We start from the raw sequence: 10,861 nt of genomic DNA on the forward strand, positions 1-10,861 counted from the left end.
TGACTTGCTTTTCCTTTACATCCACTACCAATAAATATTCTGACCCATTCTGAACTGTTACACCACCATCTGATATGCTCATAAGGTGAAGTCCCAAGCAAGCAAGCCAGTGAACATCTTTTGCTAGTTCCTTTCTTTCTTCCTCAACATGTGCTACACTACCATAGATAGTCTACTAAGAGCATCTGCTAATATATTGGCCTTACCAGGATGGTAATGCACACTCATATCATAATCCTTGACGAATTCAAGCCATTTTCTCTGGAGAAGATTCAACTCTTTCTGGGTGAACACATACTGACGGCTCTTATGGTCTGTGAACACATCCACGTGAACAACATACAAGTAATGTCTCCAAATCTTAAGTGCAAACACCACTGCTACAAGGTCGAGGTCATAAGTTGAATAATTCTTCTCATGCACCTTAATCTTTCTAGAAGAATATGTTATAACCTTACCTCTTTGCATCAGTACACAACCTAGGCCGACTCTGGATGCATCACAATAGTTCACATAATCTTCTGAACCCTCTGGTAGAGTTAAAATAAGAGCTTTAGTCAACCTAGTTTTCAGTTCTGCGAAGCTCTTCTCACAATCATCTGACCACTGAAACTTAACCTTTTTTTAGTAACTTAGTCAATGGAGAAGCTATGGATGAAAATCCTTCCACGAACCTTCTGTAATAGCCAGCCAAACCCAAGAAACTTCTGATATCTGTAGGAGAGGTAGGTATGGGCCATTTTTTCACTGCTTCTATTTTCTGATAATCCACTTGGATCCCTTTGCTAGACACAATATGCCCAAGAAAAGCAATAGACTGCAACCAAAACTCACACTTACTGAACTTAGCGAATAACTGGCGATCTTTGAAAGTTTGAATCACAACCCTCAAATGAGTCGCATGCTCTTCCTCATTCCTAGAGTAAATGAGGATATCATCAATAAAGACGATAATGAACAAGTATAGTGCTTGAACACTTTGTTCATCAAATCCATGAAAGCCGCAGGAGCATTGGTTAGTCCAAATGACATAACTACAAATTCATAGTGACCATACCGAGTTCTGAAGGCTGTTTTCGGGATGTCACTATCTCTGACTCTGAGCTGATGATAACCAGATCTGAGGTCTATCTTTGAGAAATGACTAGCACCCTGAAATTCGTCAAACAAGTCATCAATCCTGGGGATGGGATACTTATTCTTGATTGTGACCTTGTTCAATTGTCTATAATCAATGCACATCCTGAGAGACCATCTTTCTTCTTCACGAACAACACTGGTGCACCCTATGGGGAAATATTAGGTCTGATGAAACCCTTATCTAGAAGGTCTTTCAACTGCTCTTTCAATTCCTTAAGCTTAGCTGGAGCCATTCTATAAGGAGGAATAAAAATAGGCTGGGTATCTGGAAGAAGATCAATTCCAAAGTCGATTTCCCTTTTGGGAGGAACTCCGGGAAGATCTTCTGGAAACACTTTTGGGAACTCATTCACTACTGGAACTGACTCAAGAGTTGGGGTTTTGGAGCTTGAATCCATAACCCAAACTAGATGAAAGAGACAACCCTTAGAGATCATCTTTCTGGCCTTAAGGTAATAAATTAATCGACCCATAGGTACTAAGCTACTACCCTTCCATTCTAAGATTGGTTCACCTGGAAACTGAAAATGAACGATCCTACTTCTACAATCAACTCAGGTATAACAAGAATGTAACCAATCCATGCCTAGAATGATATTGAAATCTACCATTTCTAACTCTACAAGATCTGCTGAGGTGACTTTCTGAGAGACTGTGACAGGGTAATGTCTGTATACCCGTCTAGCTATAACTGGGTCACCGACTGGAGTAGAGACTGAGAAGGGTTCTGAGAGAGTTTCTGGAGTGACACTGAAGTTTACTACTATATAGGGAGTAACAAAGGAAAGAGTAGCCCCTGGATCTAACAATCTAAGTTAAAGACTCGTAACTTACCAGTGACTATATCAGGAGAATCTTCCTGATCCTGGCAAGCCTGAAGAGCATGCAACATGTTTAGACATTGACCACCACTTGTACCAAATGAGTTACCCTGCTGAGTCAGGCGATCTGCTGGTGCTGCTGAAGTTGTAGACTAAGCCCTACTATTATTGCCTCCTTGACCATGTTTAGCAGAAGGACAATCTCTCAACCTGTAACCATACTGACCACACCCAAAGCTTCCTTCCTTTCCTGTAAGACACTCGCCCGGATAGTTCTTACCACACTTTGGACAAGTTGGGTAGGTTCTGGTGCTAGAAACACTCCCCTGAGACTTAGAGCCTGATGCCCTACCTTTCTGATCCTGTCGAAACTTGGAAGATGGAACACTAGCTGATGAAGGTGCTGGAACTGAAGAATTTTGCTAAAACTGAGAGCGATTTCCACCACCCGATTTCTGCTAAGAATACTCATAGTTGCCTGTTCTAGACTTCTTATTGTCCTTAGCTTGTTCCCTAAGCTTATCTCCCTCAACCTGCTGAGCATGAGTCATGAGCCTAGATATGTTCATATTTTCCAGAAACATAGCATTTCTACACTCTATTTTCACCAAATCGGATACACCATACAAAAACTTGTTCATTTGAGCCCTGGAATCGGCAACTATGTAAGGACCATACCTGGAGAGTTGGGTGAACTTGATTCCATACTCTTGGATTGTCATGTTACCTTGCCTCAAATTTGTAACACCTCGGATCCCTAAACGAAGAAAATCCTAGTTTTTAAAAAATCTGGTGCCAGTACCAACGGAACCACCCATGGATCATAGGTAGGACCACAGACCATAGGTGGGGTTCCATCGTTAAGGCCCAAGTCTTAATAGTCTCCGATCCCACCCATGGTCGACCAGTACGATCTGTGGTTGGACCTACGAATCGTAGGTGAGGGTTAGTAGCCATTTAGAGGGTAATTATTGTTGGGTCAACTTTATATGGTCATAACCCTTATCACAAAATGAATTAGGTGGCCTATGACCCAACATATGATAGATGATTGAATCCTTTTTCCAACTCCACTGAGTTTGCTAAAATCCGATCTCTGAGTAAAAAGTTATGCTCATTTTAGTGAAGCCCTGTCAGGCAGACTTGACCGACGGACCCAAACGACGACATGTAGGTCAAACGACGGACTGTCATTCCCTTCATGGATGGGCTTCGCCAGAATTAAGTTAGGGTCATTTTGGTCCTTTCCCCTATGCGTTGGGCACCTAAACTACGTCGTTTAACCCCTAAACTATATCGTTTTACTCAGATTAAGCCTAATAACCTAGTTAGAACATAACCAAAACCTTTATTCACCTAAAATCATCCAAACTAGAGAGAAAAAAAAGAAACAGGTGACTCAAACCCCTCCAAGAATGTAGCAAGTTTTCTTCAGTTCCAACCCCTAAATCGAAGGATTTCTCTGTGAATTTCATCACCAAGTATGTGGGATTTCACTAGTGGGTTCCTTTCACCCATTAGGTCCCTATGTTTCAGTTAGAATCTTGATTCCTTAAATATTATCTAGACCTAGGGTTTCTTGAATATTAGAAATTGTTGGGTTTCAGCTATTAGAATGATCCAAATCAGATTGTCATGAATTAAGTATCGTTTTGTGTAGATTCTTTCATAAATTCAGAACCCTAGTTATGTAGTTCTTCTAGTTCATGAATTACACATGCTAGGTCAGTTATTTCAGTTATATATATATGCCTCAATTTTCGAATGTATTATTATCACTTTATTAATGTTAGATTCTCAGTTTGCATGTCAGTATTTTGAGCTATCCAGTATTACAGAAATTCAGTCATAAAATGTTAATTACATAATCAATTGGGAGAAACTTAATACCAAGTGGACTAGGGTCAGTCACTCTCTTATCCTTGTTCAGATATATGCTTTGGTTCAGTTATGATTATTGTTCAGCTTTATTCTATCATGCATGCTCAGTACCTTTCAAGTACTGACGCATAGTCTGCGCTACATCTTCTCGTGATGTAGGTTCAAGTTCTCAGATTCCAGATCACGCATAGATCGGTTCCCGATCTTCTATTCAGCAGCATCAGTGGTAAGTCCTCATTCTTCGAGGACGATTGATATGATTATCTTCCTTTGCTTTTAGTTTTAGTTTCAGATTTTGCTAGATTTAGCAGGGGCATGTCCCAACACTTCTAGTCCGTTAGAGGCTATTTTCAGACATAGTTAGTTTCAGCTTTAGTGTTTGAGTTTGACTTTTCAATTGTTGTTGAACTCTCACTTTTCATTTATTCAGATAGTATATGGTTATTTCTTATCATTTCAGTTTACATGATGATTTAGCTTCCGCGCAGTATTTCTTTACATCAATTCTTAGTATGTTTATGATATGCCAATAGGGTTAGCTTGGGGTCACTCATGATCCTAGGTCCCGTGTCCACGTCTAGGGCTAGCTTCGCGGCATGACAAAATTCATGAATTCCTGAGCTCTTGCCTCCCTCAACTCTCTTGGGAAGAACATATCCAGATTAGCTTCACTAAAACACTCCCAAGTAATCGAAACTGCATCTGTATCCCTGTTTTCCTTCCACTGAGTGAACCAAATAGGAGCCACATCCTTAAGCTGGTAAGATGTTGATGAGTCCGAGATTTAGACTCATTTAGGGCTTTGTTTATATAGATTTAGTGTCCTCAAATGCTTAATTTGTGCCATAAATTGATGTTAAATCCTTGATTATTAGGTACATAAATTGAGGAACAAAGCAAGGACACTAACAGGCAAAAAGGAACAAAACAAACTGAAGGAGTGAAGAAAGGCAAGCCTGGTGATCGCCAATAACATTTGGCAAATCGTCGAATGGTAGTTCTACCGCCTAAATTTCCAGTGTGCTAGCCCTGAGGGAAGAAACCAAATCGGCGACAAAAAGAAGCAGTTGGTAAATCGTCGAGTAGTTTCATGAAGCCATGATAGATCGCCCAAATTTACAAACCTTGAGGATGTTGAATGCCAAGGCGAAAAGTCAATGGAAGAGGTCAAAGGGCGGCTCGCCGAGTGGTTCGACGAGCCCGACTTACTTTGCCGAATGGCCATTCGTAGCTTATTTATGGCAACTATAAATAAGATTTTGAACATTTAGTTTAGTATCTTGAAAAATCTTAAGATAGCTGGACAATACGAAATTAGCTTAGAACAGTTTTCTCTTGAATTTTTCTTAGTTTTTGAAGAACCTTAGAGATTCAATGTGGAGATTTTGGAAGTGGGTTTCAAATATTCTACAAATTGAGCATTGTAAAGACTAAATTTCTCTTACCCAGTTGATGGATAATTGATTTGGTAATAGTTACCTTTTTATGATGTTTGGCTAAAACCCCAATTCTTTGGATGTGATTACGTGATTATGGGATGAATTAGTTTATGGGTATTGTTAATTACTAGTTTAAATGCTATTTTGAAGTGAGTTTAATCATTAATTGAGGTTTAATTTATGAATTGTAGTTGCAAATGCAGTTCTATTTTTGTGTTCTTTTGTTTCTCGAGAGACAAGTTTTAGAACTAAGATTATTGATTAATGATTTGTGGGTATTAGGTTGAGCTGGGTTCAACTCGAGAGAGGGAATCCTAAACCCAATCCCACCCATCTAGCTTGAAAGAGTGGATGTATTAAGGTGTGGGTTGTTTTTCATTGTCATGCTTATTGATGTTCGAAAAAAATCACCTGATTCGGGGTAGTTGTTGGAGAGAAAACTATCTCCCTTATAGTCTAGCCTACTCACTGATATTTAGTTATTTACTAGTAGTTTCAATTACCCACTTGCCTATATTTGCCTATAATCGATCACATCCCGAGAATCCTTCTCTCTATTATTATTTTGAATTGTTTGTGACTGCTTGTAGATGATAATTACAAACCAAAACCCCCATTTGACATTTATGTCACCCCTTTACTTTATAAATGCCTTTTCTCGATAATTTCTATTCCTATGACTGATTAGAACGCGTTTGCACTTCCTACTTGAATTTGAAACATGTACCGCTCCTTGTGGGATTCAACCACAACTTATTGAGTTGGGTTTTATACTAATTTACGATCGTTGACACCTAGAATTGGATGAGGTGTGCTTGAAATGTTAATCAAAATGGCGCCGCTGCCAGGGAGTGGTGTTGTTTGAAATTCTTTTGGTGAAGTTGAATTGTGTTCTCTTTAGCTATAGTTGACTCTACTTACTTTTATTTTTGGTTTTTGTGTTGTTTGTTAAAACAGATGAGGAAATGAGTGTTAACGGAAGTAATGGTAGCCAAGTGGGCCACCAAGATGAAGTTGGAAATCTCAACGATGTTAATGACCCAAACATCAATGACCTGACCCAAATGGGTGGTGTTGGGGCCATTCGTTTGCCTCCAACTGAAGGAAACGTTGTGTTTCACATCACAAGCACCATGCTTCAGCTCCTTCAACTGAAGGGTTTGTTTGGAGGGCTAGCTCATGAGGATCCCCATGAGCATATCAGAAAATTTGTTGATGTTTGTGGACCGTTCTCATTTTAGAACATATCAAAAGAATCGGTCCGGCTGAGGTTGTTCCCATTTTATCTAATGGGAGAGGCATACAAGTGGTTGGCTGAGTTGCCAAGAGATTCTATCACTTCGTGGGACGAGCTTATTACTGCATTCCAAGTGCGAATTTTCCCCCCTTCAAAGATGATGACTCTTCGGGACAACATCCAAGGATTCAAACATTTGGAAGGAGAGCCCATACATGAAGTATGGTTGAGGTTTAAGAAGATGGTGCTGCAATGTCCAACTCATGGACTTCCAGATAATGTACTGCTGCAATATTTCTATAGAAGCCTCGATTCGGTAAACAAAGGAGTGGCTGATCAACTTTAACCGGGTGGTTAATGTAACAACCCTATGCAGTAGAATCCCAACTCCTTGATTGCATGACCAAGATTAACTGGGTATGGTACACTCGCGAAGACCAAGTCTCTCCTCTTACTTATAAAATGACAAAGGATAAGATCGAAAAGGATCAAGGGAGAGACTAAAACATGGCAAAAATGATGACTCAACTTGACATCTTGGCCAAAAATGTCATGGGTGCTGGTACAAGGAGTGTTAATGTTGTGGGTGTTGGTGGTGTAAACCCGATGAACACAAATTTGAAGTGTTGTACAATGAGAAAGTGAACTTCCTAGCCAACCAAGGAGCAGGTTATCGTGCTAACTACCCAAGGCTAGGTTGAAATCAAGGATGGAATAGCGATGAGGGCTGGAGAGACCGTGATAGAGATTGGAGTGATCGTAACGCCACTTGGAAAGAAAGAGAAAGGGAGAAGGATAGGTATGTTCCTCACCATGAGCATCAAAAGCCCAAAGATTCTGAGGGTGTCCGTACGGAAGATATGCTCTCACGCATTCTCAACAAGGTTGAAGGGTTCGATAAAGTTTTGAAGGAAATGAAGGAGGATGTATCGACTCTCAACCAAACGGTGACCTCTCCCTCAGTCTCAATTAAGCAGTTGGAGACCCAAATGGGTCAAATTTCATCTTATCTGAACCCAAGACAACAAGGGGGTTTGCCTAGTGATACTATGGAAAACCCCAAGAATGAAGCTTGAATGGGTACTTGCGTCGTGCCGTGACGTTAACCAAGGCGCTTCTTGGGAGGAAACCCAAGTTTTTAATGTTTTAAATTTGATTTTGAATATTGGGTGTTGATTGTGGAGGTTAAAAAGTGGAATGTGTTTGAGAATGTGCAGTTTGGCGAGCCAAGAGTCCAGTCGGTGACTCGCCGAAGAGGTCGGCGAGCCCGACATGGACCGCCGTTGGACCCACAAAAATCTGAAGGAAAGTCTGTAAAATTCGGAGGGCCAATGGCTGAATCGGTGACTCACCGAACAGGTCAGCGAGCCCAATTTTGTTCGTCGTTTGGATCCCCAAATTGACTGGATGTTCTGTAAAACACGGCAAAGTAAGTTACCACTCGGCGCATCACCAAGTGGTTTAGTGAGGTCGACTAATACCGCAAAAGGGCCACAAACTAAAAGGTTTTAAAAGGCCAAATATTTAAATTTTCAAAATCTTTCATATTCTCTCAACTCTAACCCCGTACACTCACAACCGCACTTTAGATTTCCCATACTTTGCTATTTTCATTCGTTTTCGTCCTTGATCTCGTGCTCGGATTTGTATTACTTTGCCGCCTAGCGTATCACATTCTCAATTCGGCAATCAGGTTGGTTATCTGAACTCCGAACTTTAGATTAGTAGTTGAACTCGAATGCTCTTGGTAAATGTGTGTTGTGGTGTGCTGGGACTATGTTTGAATCATATTTGATGTGTTGTTTTACCTATTTTATGTTTTGACATTGTGCCTAATTGCTTAAAATGATGAATTCCCGTATTTAAAGTGTTAAAATTGACTTTAAATTGTTGGGTTGTGGTTATTTTATGTTGGGTCTAGTTGGGTGAAGTCTGAGTAACCCTTAATTGAGCCAAATGACATAATTTTCCCAATGATAGAGCGGTTGACATCATTCTCAAGGGCAAAAGTCGTCAAATGGCCAATTTTGGCCAAATCGGGGAAAGTCTGAGTACCCCGGAGGCATGGGTCTATTGGGTCTTGTATGAATTGCATATTGTGTATGTTTGATTTTGATTTCGAGGGCTGTGGGCTTGATTTTGGGAAATGGGTTTGAAATTTGGCACGTTGGGCAGTTTGGCGAGCTGAGTCGAGCTCACCGAATGGTTCAGCGGTTCGCCAACGTCCCCGTTGATCGCCCTTAATTTCTCAATTTGGCATAGTTAGAGTTTGTAACTTCCAGCGGGAAGCCCGAGCTTGCTGAGTTCACTCGCCGAAAGGTCCCTTAGATCACCCTTTCTTCGCCCCTAACCCCTAAAACACACTGGAATATTCTGTGGGTTAGTTTGGGCCCGCTGAGTGATGTTGTCGTTTCGCCGAAAGGCCCTGAACATCGCTGACCTACCATTTTTCTGGAAATTTTTCAGGCCAGTCATTTCGGCGAGCCCGATCTAGTTCGCCAAAGTGACTTGGCGACTTGTTCGACGAGTCTTTCTGCGACTTCAATTCTGTAAACTTTCTTGAACTATTTCTAACTCTTAAAATATGAAAATATTGATTTCTTTGGAAAGAATAAGGAAATCTGGAAATTGTCTAAGTTAAGAAAGTGAGTTTTGGCCATTTTCAAACGGCCATAAATCCTATCTCAGGAGGAGTTAGGAGCAGATCTTGATATGATTGGAAAGCTCTTGGATATATCTTTCCAACACCGCTGAGATTGGATGATTTCGACATCGTATGAGTGAGATATGCCTTTCGGAAGTTGGGTTGTTGGATTGAGAAAATCCCAATCCGGATTTAGGGAAGGGCAAAGTAGTCTTTTCTCTAATTCATTTCCTAATTCATTTTTAGGGGTTTATTGGGGGTTAAAACAGAACTTAATTCAGTTTTGGAAAACTAGAATACGCTTAAGGCTTGGAGAAAAGAGAAAAGAAGAACGAAAGGGAGAAAAGAGAAAAGAAGAACGAAAGGGAGAAAAGCCAAGATTTCGCCAAGAAAGTCAAGCGTTTGGAGTAGAATTCGTCGGGGGTGATCCCTATTAAGGTATGTGGGATATTTTAGTGATGGGTTAGTTCACCCACACACCAACTTGTTTCAATTTAGCAAATTTGAGTTGTTTACATGTTAAAAAGTGAAGTTCTTGAAGGATATCGTTAAACTCTTAGTTGGTTGTGTTGTTGAAGTTTCTTGTTGATTTGATTCGTGTTTCCGGGTGGATTTTTGAGTTAGATCTGTTGTAAGTTGAAAGTACTAATGACCCTAAGTGTTTGGGAAAGGAACTAGGGAAAATTGGAGAGTTTAGAGATGAAAACGAAGGAGAAAAGTCAGAATTTTCTGGGTAAAGGGGTGGGGCGCCGCGCCAGCTAGCGCTCCCCAAAGCAGTGTATGACGTTTGGGCCTTGGGGGCCGCGCCAGCCAGCGTGCCTCAGTATGTTCTCTGAGGTTTGGGGCTTGGCGCCCCATGCCTCTCAGAGCGCCAAGGGCGCCAGTTCACCCTATTTTTTGCCCATCTTTTCGTACTAGTTTCTAAGTGATGTACCTATGTTTCCTAGTTGATTCTAACACTCTAAGGTACATCTAACCATTATGAAATCATCCATAAACATGAGATCATGAACCTTGAATCCATAATCCAATTCAAGGAAAGTTATGATCAAAGTCAAAGAAGTTAGGAGTCAAGTCTAGAAGTTAAGAAGCAAGTCAAAGCAAAGCTTCTTAAAGTGTTCAACAGTCTTTAACAAACGTTTTAACTTCGTTTTAAAGCTCAAGTTTCAAGTTAAGCAAAGAGTAAAGAGTTGAGTCCATTTCTCAAAAAGCTATAAGGGAACTAAGTATTCCCAAAGAGTTATAAATGTTTTTACACATTTGAGCAGGAAAAGGGAACATCGATTCCGAGAGAGCTTGTAAGCTAAGTTTTTGAGCACCGATATGGGGATGCGAGTTCATATTAACTCAAGTCTCCATAAACCATGTAGCCATCATGAGTAGTAAAGGATCATACTTTTTAGATGACCCCTTAAGATGCTTTTTGCATAGACTAGTCGATCAACTAAGTTAAGCGTTCTATATGACGGCAAAGTATATGACAGTTCTGGCAGCCTGGGCAAGACGTTGTATCACCACTTAGGCTCATAGTGGTGGTTGTCGGTTAGGGAATCTCCCACAAAATTTATATTATTTATATATATATAAGTAAAGTTGAGTTTGTTATTGCTCTATCTTTAACGAACTAAGTTGTTTACACCGTTTTACAAGCTTTATATATATATTGCATATGTCTTATTGCTTTATATTGAGTTCAGTT

The sequence above is a fragment of the Solanum tuberosum genome, unplaced genomic scaffold, assembly GCF_000226075.1.
Source record: "Solanum tuberosum cultivar DM 1-3 516 R44 unplaced genomic scaffold, SolTub_3.0 scf00139, whole genome shotgun sequence".
Classification (NCBI taxonomy): Eukaryota; Viridiplantae; Streptophyta; class Magnoliopsida; order Solanales; family Solanaceae; genus Solanum; species Solanum tuberosum.